This window comes from Schistocerca americana, chromosome 1 (genome assembly GCF_021461395.2).
Source record: "Schistocerca americana isolate TAMUIC-IGC-003095 chromosome 1, iqSchAmer2.1, whole genome shotgun sequence".
Lineage (NCBI taxonomy): Eukaryota > Metazoa > Arthropoda > Insecta > Orthoptera > Acrididae > Schistocerca > Schistocerca americana.
The window spans coordinates 436,110,716-436,125,996 of NC_060119.1; the positions used below are offsets into that span (position 1 = coordinate 436,110,716).

The 15,281-nt window shown below is 45.4% G+C and overlaps 1 protein-coding gene across 2 annotated transcripts in view; it reads left to right on the forward strand.

Moving 5' to 3' along the window:
• Positions 1-15,281, forward strand: part of LOC124602690 (serine/threonine-protein kinase 3) — a 362,931-nt gene that overhangs the window by 162,702 nt on the left and 184,948 nt on the right. The window lies entirely within an intron of this gene.

Sequence of the window (15,281 nt, forward strand, 5' to 3'; positions counted from 1 at the left end):
TTAAGATGTGAAAATGCTCCCAGTGTGGGAGTTATTCCTCGTGCTGTGTATTGATTTTCATTGTAATCAGGGTTGCCACTGAATTTGCCTAGGTGAGTGTTTACTTAATATTAGATTAACTCACGTAGTCACAACCATACAGAGCGCTATAAAAAGTAGCTTAACTTACACTAGTAAAAGCACACAAACTGAATTATGAAGCAGAAAATGGAGCCTGCTGAGCAAGATAATGGAATTGTCTTAGCATTCCACACAGCAAGAAAGATTCACAACACAGTCTCTAAAAATATCTACCTTTAAGTTATTTACGTTAGCCAAATAAACTATTTCTGGGTAGTCATATGGGAATTTTACGCTTTCAGAGCTCGAGAGAGGAATATGAAAGTCTGTAAATGGAACACCAGCAGAAATACATTAGAATCAACACCTTAAGTATACAAACATGTAGAAAGCGTGGACGAGGTCAGGTAAGAGCCTATTTTATGAGATATCGAACTTGTTATATTCACAGGCTGGCCATTTATACAGGTGTACGAAAAAATTAAAAAATAAATCTTATTGGCTTTGGTTGTACTTCATGAGGAGGAAATTGGTACAAATACAAAAAACTCTGAACACGGTAAAATAGCGAGCCACGGTTAAGAACCTGGAACGTTTCCAAGACAACGCAAATGCAAAAAATGCTATGAAGAATATCTACATCATTGGCGAAACGGAAAAAAAGCTGAACAGCTGGAATATTTGAGTAAGGGCACTATTGACGTACTTAAACATGACTCGTAGTTAGTTTGTAAGGGGAGAGAGAGAAGCGCTAAATAACAGCTCAGGAAAGTATCAGTGGACGAACCAGGCGTTTTAAGTATTAGCTAATCTCTCTTCCCAAAAAATATCAAAAGCAGTCTGCTGTTTCACTATTTCCAACGTCATCTAAAATAGAGGTCAGATTAATCCTAAACAAACGCCTGCCTTATTATCTAGGTATCAAATGCACTCAGTATTTGGAGTACCGAAATGTACTCCACAAGAAACACAGTGATAACCCTAACGCGCTGCATTTCGTCCTTTTACATTGGTTTGTCTCGGCGATCAACATTTCACTTGGTATGCCTACTGCACCGTATCTCCCTCAGCGTTGAAAGAGCCTTGTTTTGATACTCTGCTGGCAGCTAACGCTAAATGATCTCCGTTACCGGATGTGCTATGCAACCATCAAGGGAAAAGGAAAAAAGCAATTTTCACGCTCTAGTGTACCCCTCGTATTTGAAAGGCGTACACTAATGTTTGGATTACACCACTTCCTTGAGGGGTGCATTCCCCAGATGGGATGCGGGCTGTGAAATGCGCGTCGAGCAGAACTCCAATGCGTTTCATTTGGTCAGAATGGTGTTCCGGGGGGGGGGGGGGGGGAGAGAGAGAGAGAGAGAGAGAGAGAGAGAGAGAGAGAGAGAGAGAGAGAGAGGGAGAGGAGGGGGAAGAGGGTAAGAGAAAGGGGAGGGGGAGTGTGAGGGTGGATGGTGTAGTATGGTGCTTCCCGCGGCAGCAGATTATGCGCGCGGTTTTAATCCAGTCCCCTCGCCTCTCTCTCTCTCTCTCTCTCTCTCTCTCTCTCTCTCTGGTCGCCGCGCACGCGCTTGGCCGCAGCCAGCCGGCGTAGTCGGCGCATTCACTGTGCGCCTGCGACGGGTGCGTCGCCGCTTCCAAAAAACCCAGCCGGCCGGCTCTTTTGTCCAGCAGCGCGGGTACCCTCACCTTTGTTTGTGTACTTTTGTCTCGCTTCAGCAGCCCGCGTTTCTCGTTCGACTTGTCAGCTACAGAATACCTCTTTCTCCCTGTTCAGTGGTGCTCACGGTATCTCTGCGCTGGCGCGAATGTTTCTTCTGTTTCGTACGCAGTGCAGTGGGAAAGATACGGGCCTAGTTGCAACTCCACAGCTAATTTCTATGAGAGGGTTCCATGACTGCAGCTGTCTTTACCACTACAGAGATTGTAGATGCATACAGTGTTTCAAAACACGTCGAGTAAAATACCTCACCATGTAAATACTATTGAACAACAATGACGCAGGTAGAAGCGTGTAGTTGTTAGTGCAGCTTTTATTATTTGGAAGTGCACTCCATAAATAAATTACTGTACTTACTGTAGCTATTCCTTTTATTTTTCTGTTAAGAAAGGAATAAAGAATCTTCCTGCCGCAATGCATCACTGCATTTAAATATGCTAACATCGTAAGCGGTGCTTTACTTGAAGGTTCATGTGAAGCGTTACGTTGGATTAACTAGAAGAGTAAATCCTGACCGTATGCAGTCGGCGATTGGTTAATTGAGGGGGAGGCCTGCGTACCTCCTGTCTTCCGGAGCTGTCCCCATTGGAATTCTCTGTAGGTCGCAACTCGAAAGAGTTATTACCAGCAGTGGAAGTCTGTGTGGTCGTTGGAATAGTAACTTTTTTTTTTGTCCACGTGAAATGAACACACATTGTCTCATCGTAAGTATCCAGACATCTGTTAGTGGACATTGTCTCCACCCCTTCGCCTTTATAACGGTTTGAACTCTGTTGGGAACATTATCAGTGCGGTGTATGTGCGTGTGCGTATGACAGAGCAGAACCCAGAAAAGAAGAAAGTCATGTTGGATACTGGTGTCTGGAGAGAAGTATACGTTCTAACTGACCCCAAAGGTGTTCCATTGGAGTCAAGTCGGGAGTCTGGGCAGCCAGTTCATTTCAGGAATTATATTGTCCACAAAACTTTGCCTAACTGGTGTTGCTTTGTGACAGGATGCACTATCATGCTTATATTAACAATCATCGTCTCCGAACTGTAAGCAGTACACAGTGCTGTGAACTGCGTTCGTAACCTTCCGTGTTTAAGGAGACACCACCCCAACTACGAAACACACCCCATACCATGACATCACTTCTTCCGTACTTCACTGTTGGCACGAAAGATGATGGCAGGTGATGTTCTTCAGGCTTTTGCCAAACCCAAACCCTTCTATCGGGTTGGCACATGATAATACCATAATTCGTCATTCCAAATCACACTTTTCCCAGTCATCCACTATCCCCGTCGCTCTTTACACCACCTCGAGCGTCGCCTAGCATTGACTACGGAAACGTGTGGCTTATGAAGAGCTGCTAAGCCATTGTAGCCCATTCTTTTGGACTCCTTGAGCCCAGTCACTGTCCCATCTGCACTGCTGGTAGCACTGTAGAACTCTCGACTGATACCTTCCGCTAATTTCAGTCGCTGTCCGTCATCACCTGAGATTTGCGTAGTGTCGGTTTAGCTGTTATTCCTTCATCAACCCATCAACAGTCGGCTTGGGCATCTTTAAAAGGGTTGAAATGCTCCTGGTTGATTTATTGCTCGGGTAGAATTCAATGACTAATCTGCCTTCAAAGTCAGTAAGCCGCCATGACCAACCTATCGAATTGTCAGTGCTTCCCTGCTGACAATACTCGCCGCCTCTTCTATACTGTGGGGTCCGCTCTTGACGTATCTTATTACGAGTGTAATCCCAAAAGTAAGGTTTCCTATTTTTTTGTAAGTACATAGATCTGTTTATTCGTACAATGGTTTACATCAGTGTACAGCTTGAACATTAGCTGTTTTTCGACATAATCACCATTTCTGTCGATGCGTTTCTTTAGACGCTGTGGCAGTTGTATGCCCATGTCGTACCAGCTCGCCGCCATGCTGTTTAGAAAGTTATGAACCCGTTTTTTCACCTCGTCGTCGGAGCTGAATCGCTGGGACCACAATTAACACTGACAGGTACTGCGAGACTCAGAGGCAGTTCAGAACAGGAGAAGAGGAATGTTGAACAAGGGCGTATACATTCTCCATGACAACTCTCGCCCACACATCGCTCGGCAATCCGTTGCTCTCCTGCAACAGTTTCAGTGGAACATAATCACCCACCCACCCTATAGTTCTGACTTGGCGCCATCACCTGTTCCCTAGGTTAAAAGAACATTTGGCCGGAAAGCGATTTAGCTCCGACGACGAGGTGAAAGAAGAGGTTCATAACTTTCTTAACAGTATGGCGGCGAGCTGGTATGATATGGGCATACAAAAACTGCCACAGCGTGTACAAAAATGCTTCGACAGAAATGGTGATTGTGTCGAAAAATAGCTAAATGTTCAAGCTGTAAGCTGATGTAAACCTTTGTAGAAATAAACAGGTCTATGTTCTTATAAAAAAAAATAGGAGATTTTACTTTTCTCACTTCCCGCCTAACTGTCATAGTACTTGCAGTCGATCCTGATGCAGTTTGGAATTCCTGTGTGATGATCTGGATGGATGTCTGAGTGTTACACATTACGACCCTCTTCAACTGTCGGCGGTCTCTGTAGTCAACAGACGAGGTCGGCCTGTACGCTTTTGTGCTGTACGTGTCTCTTCACATTTTCACTTCAGTATCACATCGGGAACAGTGGATCTCGGGATGTGTAGGAGTGTGGAAATCTCGCGTACAGACTTATGACACAAGTGACACCAAATAACGTGACCACGTGCGAAATCCTTGAGTTCCGCGGAGCACCCCATTCTGCTCCCATGACGTCTAATGACTACCGAGGCCGCTGATATGGAGTACCTGGCAGTAGGTGGCAGCACAATGCAACTAATAAGAAAAACTTATGTTTTGGGGTTTGTCCGGATACTTTTGATCTGTCAGTGTAGCTGTAGCTGGACTCTGCAGTCTCATCCGAAATGTTCTGCTGCAGTTCTTGAGGACTATGAGGATTGTTGCGATACACGTTAGACTTGAGGGCTCCCCACACAAAGTAATCGCTCACTGACACATCAGGTGACCTGGGTGGCCAGCCACTGATCTCTGCTAACAACTGTCAGACGTGAAGATGGTATAAATGTGCTCCGAAGTTCAACCGGAGGTACAGGCATTTACTGCATCTTGTTTGAAGTAACTGTTGGTCTTTTCCTCCTCTGTTAATGCTGCTACAAATGGTTTAAAAATGTTAGCTATGTAACGCGCCGAAGCCAGCATCTGATGAAAGAAGATGGGACCATAATGCGGCGCTGACACTGCACAGCAAACCTCAACATTCTGATCATGCCGTGATGTTTCGTGGAAGTTATGCGGATTCTCCGCTGCTCACAACCTGTGACTCTGTGTGTTGACTTAACCACTCATATGAAAGCAAGATTCATCAGACGAAGAACAGTTGCATGCCCAAGTCATTCACTGTTATCTCAGTGAACAGCCACCCACAAAACTGGAGACGCTGAGGAGCATCTGCCGGTTTTAATGCACGAACATCGGTAGGAATGCATGTGCAGGTCCAGGTGGAGTATTCGTTCGCATGACCGACGTGATATGCCCGTCTCTTGCGACAGGAGTGATGTTGATGTGGTAGCACTCTGAAGCTTGTTTTGGTGACTTGTTTCTTTGACTTATTCAAGACAGATCCTGCCTGTCGCCATTTTCGGTCTGAAAGCTGCATGGCGCTCTTTGCTGGCACTTTGACACCATTACATTTCTCAGCAAACAACTGACCACACCGTTTCCACGACTTTGTTGTCAGGTAACTTTCCACGAGGAACACCTGTGAGTACCATCGCCGCCTTTGCAAGCTCCACACACATTGACCCAGCAAGCACTACGCTCTGAACCGCCGGCGTACATGTGGGGTGCGCGTCACAGGTTGTGGTTACATGCGTACATTCACGTCCAATCATATCCACTCGACCGGGCCATTATTTGTCCCACAATGTGTTGTGGTGTAAATCCGATGGTCCAGCGTGAGATTCAGTTTTCATCCTCAGATCTTTTACAAGAGATAACATGACACGTTTGCAAACGGTTTGTGTCCGTTGAGAAGGACACTGTGATTGGGGACGAACATTAAAGTGAACGTCGCACTATATTACTGTCCAAGGTATGTCGCAGGTCGGAGGTAGACGGCAACACAGATCTACATTATTGGACCTGACGCAGTAAAGCACTTCCCTCCTCGGCATGAACGTCGCAGACGTCTTTACTTGCGCCCAGATACGACAGTTACGAAGTTGAGCAGCTTTTTATTCTACGCTCCGAGCTGGCGCGGGCGTGTGATACGGAGACAAGGGAAGGAAGTAGCTCGGCTGGGGCAGCCCCTCGTCTCGCCTCGCCGCCCCGCCGGAAGGCTCTCGGTGCTCAGCCAGCGGCAGCGCCTCGCCCCACGCTGCAGACGTGTCAGCAGCCTCTTAGCGTCAGCCGTGTGATCGCCCAAGGGCTCTTCAGCGCCCAGCCCAAGGGAACGCTACCCCGCAGCTGATTGTGCACATGGCGCTCTTCTCTCTCTTTCTCTCTCTCTCTCTTTCTCTCCCCCTCCCTCCCCCTCCCCCCCCCCCCCCCCCCCAATCTCGCTCTGCAGAAATGACTAGCTGCCTGGAGCTCATGCCGGCCGCTGCGTCATATGCAGGTTGAACGTTAATAAAACCGACAAACTGTAGGGACGGATTCCGGACCGGAAATAGAGGAAAATGGTCCGATGTACAAGTGTCAGGAAATGCATCGTTACAACGGTAGAGGGCACTGACCGCGTGCTGTGTGATTGAGGCAGCGTACTGTAAGCAGCAGAATGGTTGGTTGGTTGATTTGTGGGAGGGAACCATACAGCGACATCATAGGTCCTATCGGATTAGGGAAGGATGGGGAAGGAATTTGGCAGTACTCTTTCAAAGGAACCATCCCAGCATTTGCCTGAAGCGATTTAGTGAAATCTCGGAAAATCTAAATCAGGATGGACAGACGCGGGTTTGAACCGTCGTCCTCCCGAAAGAGTCCAGTGTGCTAACCATTGCGCTACCTCACTCAGTCAGCAGAATGGTCCGGTATTCATGTTGAGAACAAGCTGAGGTGGTGTTTGTGTACGAGCAAGCAAATGAAAACTGTCGACAGGCAGCACAGCTATACCAAAACAAGCATCCTCAAAGACACAAACCACATCACACAACATTACAAACCTCTTTTTGGGCGTTTGTGTGATGATGGGTCCTTTCAGACAGACACGAACGTGCAGGAAGGCAGCGGACTGTGTGTACAGCAGATATGGAGGAGCGGGTTCTACAGGGTATCGAGACGAACCCTAGTACAAGCTCCAGGCAAGTGGCCTGCCAACATGGTGGAAGCCGAAGTACCATTATGTGTATCCTGCATGGCAACCGCCCCTTTCCCTATCACCTGCAACGAGTGCAAGGATAATCAGCATCAGATTTTCCTCTGTGGGTTTTTGCACCAGACTATCACAATTATGGGCTTTCTGTCATCAGCCCTCTTTACCTACTTGTGAACCCGTGCATTGCATCCCATAGAGGCCACTTTGAAGATTTGTTGTAAAGTGGACCCTATGCAACCCCGTACTTCGTTCCGGGACGATTTTTTTTGTTGTTCACGGGCACCGTCCATTTCAGGATATGTTCACAGGACCTTTTTTCCTTCATTTCCTGTCAGATCTGTCCCTGCAGTTTGTCGGTTTTATTGATGTTCACCCTTAGAAACCACGCTTGGCAGTCTCACTCGAGCACCTCTAGGAAGACGGTTATTGTCACATTCCTACTAGAGATCGGAAACATCGAGTACGAGTCTAGTGTTGCGGGTTGCATACTTCACAAATCAAGGCGCCGCTGACATCAGTGCTAATGGGCTTCCTGCATTCCCACTTGTTCGGCGAGTATCGTCACTTCATACTCGTCGACTTTTTTTCTCTTTCTGAAGCATGCAGGGGTGTAAGGCTAGTCGTAACTTATTGTTATTACGATCTTGCAGCAGGGAAGCAACACTGATGAAACGAAATGACTGATTGTCGGTATCAGGTGGCTGGGTATTTGTGAGAGGGTGTTAGACAAATATTAATTAATGTAAAGTACACAACTGCAAAAGTGTTAGAGGAGGAGAGACACCTGTAATTAGTTTAACGCTATAGTCCATGATTCAGACGAGAAACACAAATTTAGTCCAACGCAAACAAAGTGGTTGTATTTTTGTTATTACACCTCCACCATAAGAAAACTTATGTACTACGTCATACAAAAACTGGGCACAGAGCAGCTTCACTGTTATATCCCTGCGACGAATTACATCATTCATTCCTGTAATTTTATACAGGGCGTTTCAAAAAGAAAGAGCAGATTTCAAACATTTATTTCTCAAAAACTACAAATGATAGAAACACAATTCCAACGGTCCTTCACTCAATATGAGTACCAAATGTTACACAACAAATATCAAAACTGTACCTCAATATGAGCACCATTTGTTACACGACAAATATCAAACCGGTATCTCATTTCTTGTCACACACGACGCAACTGGTCTTTAGTTACCGAATTCACGGCCGCAACAATTCGATGTCGTACCTCTTGAAGAGTAGCGGGCATAGGTGGGACATAAACACAGTCCTTTATGTACCCCCACAAATAAAAATCGCAGGGAGTAAGGTCTGGTGACCTGGGAGGCCACAGACGATGACATTGATCTTGTGCTCCTGCTCTTCCAATCCACCGTCCTGGAATGGTGTTATTTAGGTACCGTCGTACAGGTTCAGAGAAGTGTGGTGGGGCGCCATCTTGCATGAAGATGAAGTGATTTGAATCTTCCTGAAGTTGAGGAAATAGCCAGTTTTCTAACATGTCCAGGTAAATGGTTCCTGTGATAGTTTTCTCCATGAAAAAGAAAGGTCCATAAACTTTGTTTACCGAAATTGCACAAAAGACGTTAACCTTTGGTGAGTCTCTTTCATGTTGAATAACGTCCCTCGGAGTTTCACTCGCCCAAATTCGTACGTTATGCCGATTAACTTTACCAGAAATGTGAAACGTTGATTCATCTGAAAAAATTAATCGTTCGGCAAAATTGTCCTCTTCCATGTCCTGTAGAATTGCAGTTGAAAATTCGAACCTTTTGTTGTGGTCGTCAGGACGCAATGCTTGCAATAACTGCAGTTTGTACGGCTTCATGTGCAGACGGTTACTCAGAACGCGCCATACCGTTGTTTTAGACATGTTTAGTTCGTGACTTGCCCGTGCCGTGGATTTTCTAGGGCTCCTTTCGTAAGCTGCACGGACACGCTCGACATTTTCATCCGATGTGCGTGGACGACCCGTGCTTTTTCGCTTGCAGATGCAACCATCTTCTACGAATCTGTGATGCCACTCATAAATTTGCTTATGACGAGGCGGCTGTTTGTTGAATTGACGGCGGAATGCACGTTGCACACCAACAATGGACTCTAACTTTGCAAATTGCAGCACACAAAATGATCGTTCCTGTGGTGTCGTCGCCATTTTCCTACAAACAAACGCCAGCGCCACTGCGGATTTGCATGGAACTTCTGCGCGGACCATTGAAAAACTTTGAACCTTTCTCTGACAAGAAACGTTTGAATTGTGTTTCTATCATTTGTAGTTTTTGAGAAATAAATGTTTGAAATCTGCTCTTTCTTTTTGAAACGCCCTGTACTTAAAATAATCACCATTTAGACAGTATGTATCGTCCTTGGAGGGGGAGGGGGTGCGTGTTACGTTTTCTGGTACTATTCGTTACATACTCTGTGACGCCTAAAAGCGTGCATATGTTAACGTAATTGTTAGATATTCGGTAAATAGATTGATACGTGGTACTTTCTCGGATTAAGGAAAACGTGGAAGGGAGGACCCATCATTACAACTGTTTTCACACAACCTGTTCATTTAACAGTGTATAAACTGTTTTGCAGATATCTAAGCATTTAACCATAAAATTTTCTTTAACAAAATGAACTGATTTGCAAAATTGTTTTGACGTTAAACCTTACCCTGAATAAGCTTTTAATCTTTGCAAAGGAAATCTTAAGTGCTGTATTGCAAAACAGCAAACCATATGACAATGAAACTTCCTGGCAGATTAAAACTGTGTGCCGGACCGAGACTCTAACTCGGGACCTTTGCCTTTCGCGGGGAAGTGCTATTCCTTTCTTTCAGGAGTGCTAGTTCTGCAAGGTTCGCAGGAGAGCTTCTGTAAAGTTTGGAAGGTAGGAGACGAGGTACTGGCAGAAGTAAAGCTGTGAGTACCGGGCGTGAGTCGTGCTTGGGTAGCTCAGTTGGTAGAGCACTTGCCCGCGAAAGGCAAAGGTCCCGAGTTCGAGTCTCGGTCCGGCACACAGTTTTAATCTGGCAGCGAGTTTCATATCAGCGCACACTTCGCTGCAGAGTGAAAATCTCATTCTGCATATGACAATGATTACCAGACGGCCGGACCTGCAGCCCGCCCATTATCGGGTGAAACTGTTTACTACCGCGCTGGCCACAGTCTATTTTATTAAATACCCTTCTGCAACACATGAAACTATATGAGCACCATTGATGACAAGGGTGATTCAATTACTCAAAACAGATGACATAACTTTTAATTTGAGAGCTGTACGTCGGAAGGTTCGGGGTTAAGATGCGCGCCTGTGCTTAAAGGTTAAACAGATTAGCAAACAATATGACGGTGATAAGGCTTACTTCAAAGCAACCAACCTGCGACTGGATCCCAACCGGTCCTTTCTGACAATTTTATTCTGACTAAAGCCCTGGTGACAGATGGCTGTTAATATTTTCAAAGTTAAACTGTTTGTTAGTTACTAAGACGGCTCTGAAGGGCTGTCTTTAAACATTACTTGTGAACACTTATTACAAAAGAACTCACACGGCGGAACTACTAGATCCAGCTAAAATACACAAATAATGACCCGGTGTTTCAAACACAGAAACGGAAAGCTTAGTACAAGAGGTTGTTCAGATTATAACTAGTGATTGATTAATGCAATTACATTCAAAGAATTTAACCTGTTTAGAGTTAAACCTAACCGCAAAGTCCCTCTTTTGTTTAACGGCAACCTGTGCCTGACTAGAATTTTTGCGGCTGTATTTATGACCAAGAGCTGATGAATTAAAACATTAATGATTGGGCACAAACCAGAAAGGATAGGCAAAATAATAGCGGGACAAATTTTCGAACACCTAGTGTCTTGTTACAATACTACTGCCTATATTTATGACCAAAGAGCCGACCGAGTAAAACTCTGAGGGTCAGATACAAACCAGAAAATGAGGGCGGTAGACAATGAAACAAATAACGAGCATTACAGAATGTTCCTCTCCTTTATCAGCAAGCAGTTCCATGGATCCACGGTGCGTCACAACTGTTACTGAGTGGTGCCGATGAAAGCCAGGTAGAAGAGGGCAAGCAAGGCCACGAGTGGTCGTCCGACACGAATGTTGCCAACCAACCGACGGAATGTCGGCCTGCTGCTTGTAGTAGATGCTGACCCCGGTGAAGTACTCCGGTATCTTTGCTCTACGCAGGCCCTCCTTGCGCAGCTCGTGACCACCTCTTGTCGCGACGCTACCGCCAATTCCCCAATTTCGTGCCTCCCTCTTGGGCCAGGGCCGAATTTATCTAGGCAAGCAAAGACCTTTTAAGGACACAACCCACGGATACCAATTCTTCCTCATAGGTATTGGCTATGGGGCCGCAAGAGAGATAGTCGATACTACACCTGAGCCAATAACGCCAGACGGAACAGCCTACTAATTCAATGACGCAACGGCTGATAGATATTAAGTATTAAAATAGATGTACAGCAGTCTTCGAAAAAAATTATCTATGTAAGTATAAACAGAATATTCACTGCTAATCGATCGTTGTATTGGTACATAACTTGCTTCTGTCATTTGGGCAGTCCTGGCCTGGCTGATAAACACCTGCTGGAAGGTACGACTTTTATGTAGAATGGCGCTCCACCATATATTGCTACACGTGTAAAAGATCTCTTGCGCCCATCAGTTGGTGAGGATCGCGTGCCTTGCCACTACGTCCGTCGTGCTTGGCCTCCCCTGTCCCCAGACCTCAAGCCTTGTGATTATTGATTGGGGGTTACCTGAAGTCTCAAGTCTACCGCGACAGTCCGGCATCATTACGATACTAAAAGACAACAGGCGACGGCAATTTCTCACCTTGCTTACTGATACGCTGTACGGCTCTGTTCTCAACATTGTCCCTCGGCCACAGGTATTGTTGATGAATGACTGCTGTCATGTTGAGAATTTTTATAAAGAACTTTGTCTTTGCTAAACATCAATTATAGGCCTAACGCTAATTTTCGATTTGGTATCATACGAAACGTTATCTTTTGGTCACTTCGTGCTTTTTGGTTTCAATACAACTCCAAGTCATTTAAAGCATGGGTAATAATTTTTACCTCTCTACCTTTTCAAATGTTAACGGACTTTTCGGTCACCATGTAAATTGCATATTACCGACAATACGTTCGATCAGCATTGTCCGCCACACGTTCGACATTTTCGGGCTCCGTTGCCCGGAAGATGATTTCAGGGCCAGGAGTGTGTACACGGGCCAGTACTGCCGTGAAGTGGAAGAAGGTGAACTGGTGTAAATGAGTGCGTCTCTCCTGCTTTTCCGTTACTCGAAGGAAACAGCAGTGAAAGTACGACTTCGTGAATATATTGTTTTTGAAGTAAGCGGACTACGTACGGAACATTAGTTCGTGGACTCATAGCTTTACACAGTGACGAAACACGATTGTGAGTATATCATAAGGACTCTATCGGAGAATTACGAATGCTAATGAGAAACTATGTATTAGTTATGATCAGACTGGCCGTCACCCTTCGATTTTTGGCTGTTAGTGACTGATTTATCGCTTTGAAATGGACTATCGATATGCATCTGTGTAACACACACTTTGGTGTAAAGACTCAAGGAACTCATTGCGGTAAATATAATGATGCAATAAATAAAATGATTGGTCTGAAACTTCATAGAGGGCCACAGTCAAATTTTTTTGAAAAATATCCTCCATTTAACTATAAATTCTTCATTTATTGTACACAATCATGGTTCGGCTTTATAGCCTTTTCCAAATGCATGATGAAATGTCAAATTTTAACAGTTCAACATGCCCGTGAGGATGGCTGCAAAGGCGAAATCATGATTGTGTACAATAAATGAACAATTTACAGTCAAATGGCGGAAATTTCCTTTAAAAAAGATTGTTGTAATAAGCTGTTTTATTCATCGGTAGGGTGATAGCGCTATGAATTTACTAAACACCATATATCGATCTATGACTGTAGTTACGGGTAGTAGAAAATAATGTATACAAAGATCCCGATAAAAATCAGTTATCACTAACGATGAGCACAAACACGTGATGAAGCCAACAAAACGTTCAGAAGTCCTCCAACATATGTAGAATACAACTATCGTTCACTACTGCAAATCTTACAATAGGAGGGTAGCGACGAGAAAGTAATTTTTGCTTGCTTTTCGTTTTACAGAGGTTCGAAGACCGTCTTTACGTGTATCGCATTTGTGAAATTCATGTTTCTCGTAATGGTCCATTTCAGCACTCTAAGAGAAACGAATGTAATAGCTCTACGTACTAGCGACAACTTCTAAACTTACGCGAAATCATATTGCCCATCATTAATCGGCACCGTTTGTTTGTTTGGGGTTTAAGGGCGCTCAACTACTGAGGTCATAGCGCCCAGTCACAATTGTTAGAGCACATAGAATCTAGTAAAACTCAAGGGGGGGGGGGGGGGGGGGAGACACCAGAAAGTTCCTACAAAGATGCAGATAAAATAAGTGAAGGAGTTAGATGTCTTTGGACAAGCCAGTCAAAGTAATGACACGAAGAACACGAGCAGCTGCTCGAGCGTCATCAGCTAAAATATCCTGTAAAGTAGATGGCAGAGACAGGACAACACGAGATTGACTAAAACGGGGACACGACAATAAAACATGGCGCACTGTTAATGCTTGACCACAAGGGCACTGCGGGGCTGGGTCACCGGAGAGCAGGTAGCGGTGGCTAAACCGGCAATGCCCAATCCGCAACCTGGTCAGAAGGACCTCTTCTCGCCGAGATGGTCGGGAGGAAGTTGTCCAAGCAGTTGGGAACGGTTTCACTGCCCGGAGCTTGTTTCCTTTAAGTGATGACCAAGTATCCCACCACAAAGACACAAGCCTCCTACAAACAACCTCACTAATGTCAGATGACGGGACACAATGGGAGGCTGGCCGAGGCAGGAGGACTGCAGCCGTGGCTGCAGCATCAGCAGCCTCATTCCCTGGGACTCCTACATGGCCGGGAACCCACAGAAAGCTGACAGGAGAGCCATCAGCAGCAGAAGAATGGAGGGACTGCTGGATCCGTTGCACCAAGGGATGGGCCGGATATGGAGCTCCAAGGCTCTGAAGAGCACTGAGTGAATCAGAGCAGAGTACACACGATGAGTGGCGGTGGCGGCGGGCATACTGAACGGCCTGATGGAGAGCAAAAAGCTCGGCCGTAAAGCTGGAACACTGGAATCGGCACCGTGGCGCTGTAAACGTGAGGAAGAAGTTGGGAGAGTGTATGGTTATTTTACTTAGTGTCTTAGAATTAAAAATATGGAAAAAATATTCCCCTCTGTTTCATTTACTGCAAGGATTGGGGGGGGGGGGGGGGGAGGGGAGGCATGGCATATAGGGTTATTCCTAAGTACGTTTGAGGTTTCACAAGACGAATTCGCCGAAAGAAAGACATAGGAAAACAGACACCTATCGGTGGATAGATCGTCGCTCCAAACTGTAAACTCTCATACTGGTGCTCCCTAAGGCCGCCGTTGATGCACGATAAACAATACTTGCGCGCAGCTCATTGACACGAATTGTCCAACAAAGACACGAAAGCAGCCCGATTTTCAAATCTGTTTATTGGGTTGCCTGTCTGCAGACACTGATTGATTCGATGCAGCAATAGGAGTTGAGACCTAAGTGAAACTTTAAAGACAGCACAGCCTACAGGTTCAGGCTGCAATTTTAAGACTTATGCAAACCATTAGCAGGCTTCCCTTTACCACTGGGACATTGACACAAATAGCAACAACATTCAACGAGTTCGCATTGTTTCTCTGAAAATCTGTCTTAGGGCAGTGGTAGCGAAAGGGATAAATCGACAATGATGTTAACGTATGGGCGACGAGAAACACGATAGCGAAATTTTCATTCGGTGGGAGACGCGTGCAGTGTGCTTCTCGAATGGAATCACCATGAGGAATAGTCGTAAAGAATGTACAAGAGCTAGTTCGGTTACAGATTTACGTTGGCTGAATTTCGTGATACGCCACTGCTTAGCCCCTCTCAGATCGTGCGATAATGTCGTGATGAGGGTAGAAGTGATACATGAGAGAAGGGGGTACTCCGGCCACTTGTTCGACTAGTGTCCTAAAGAACATTAACAAGCA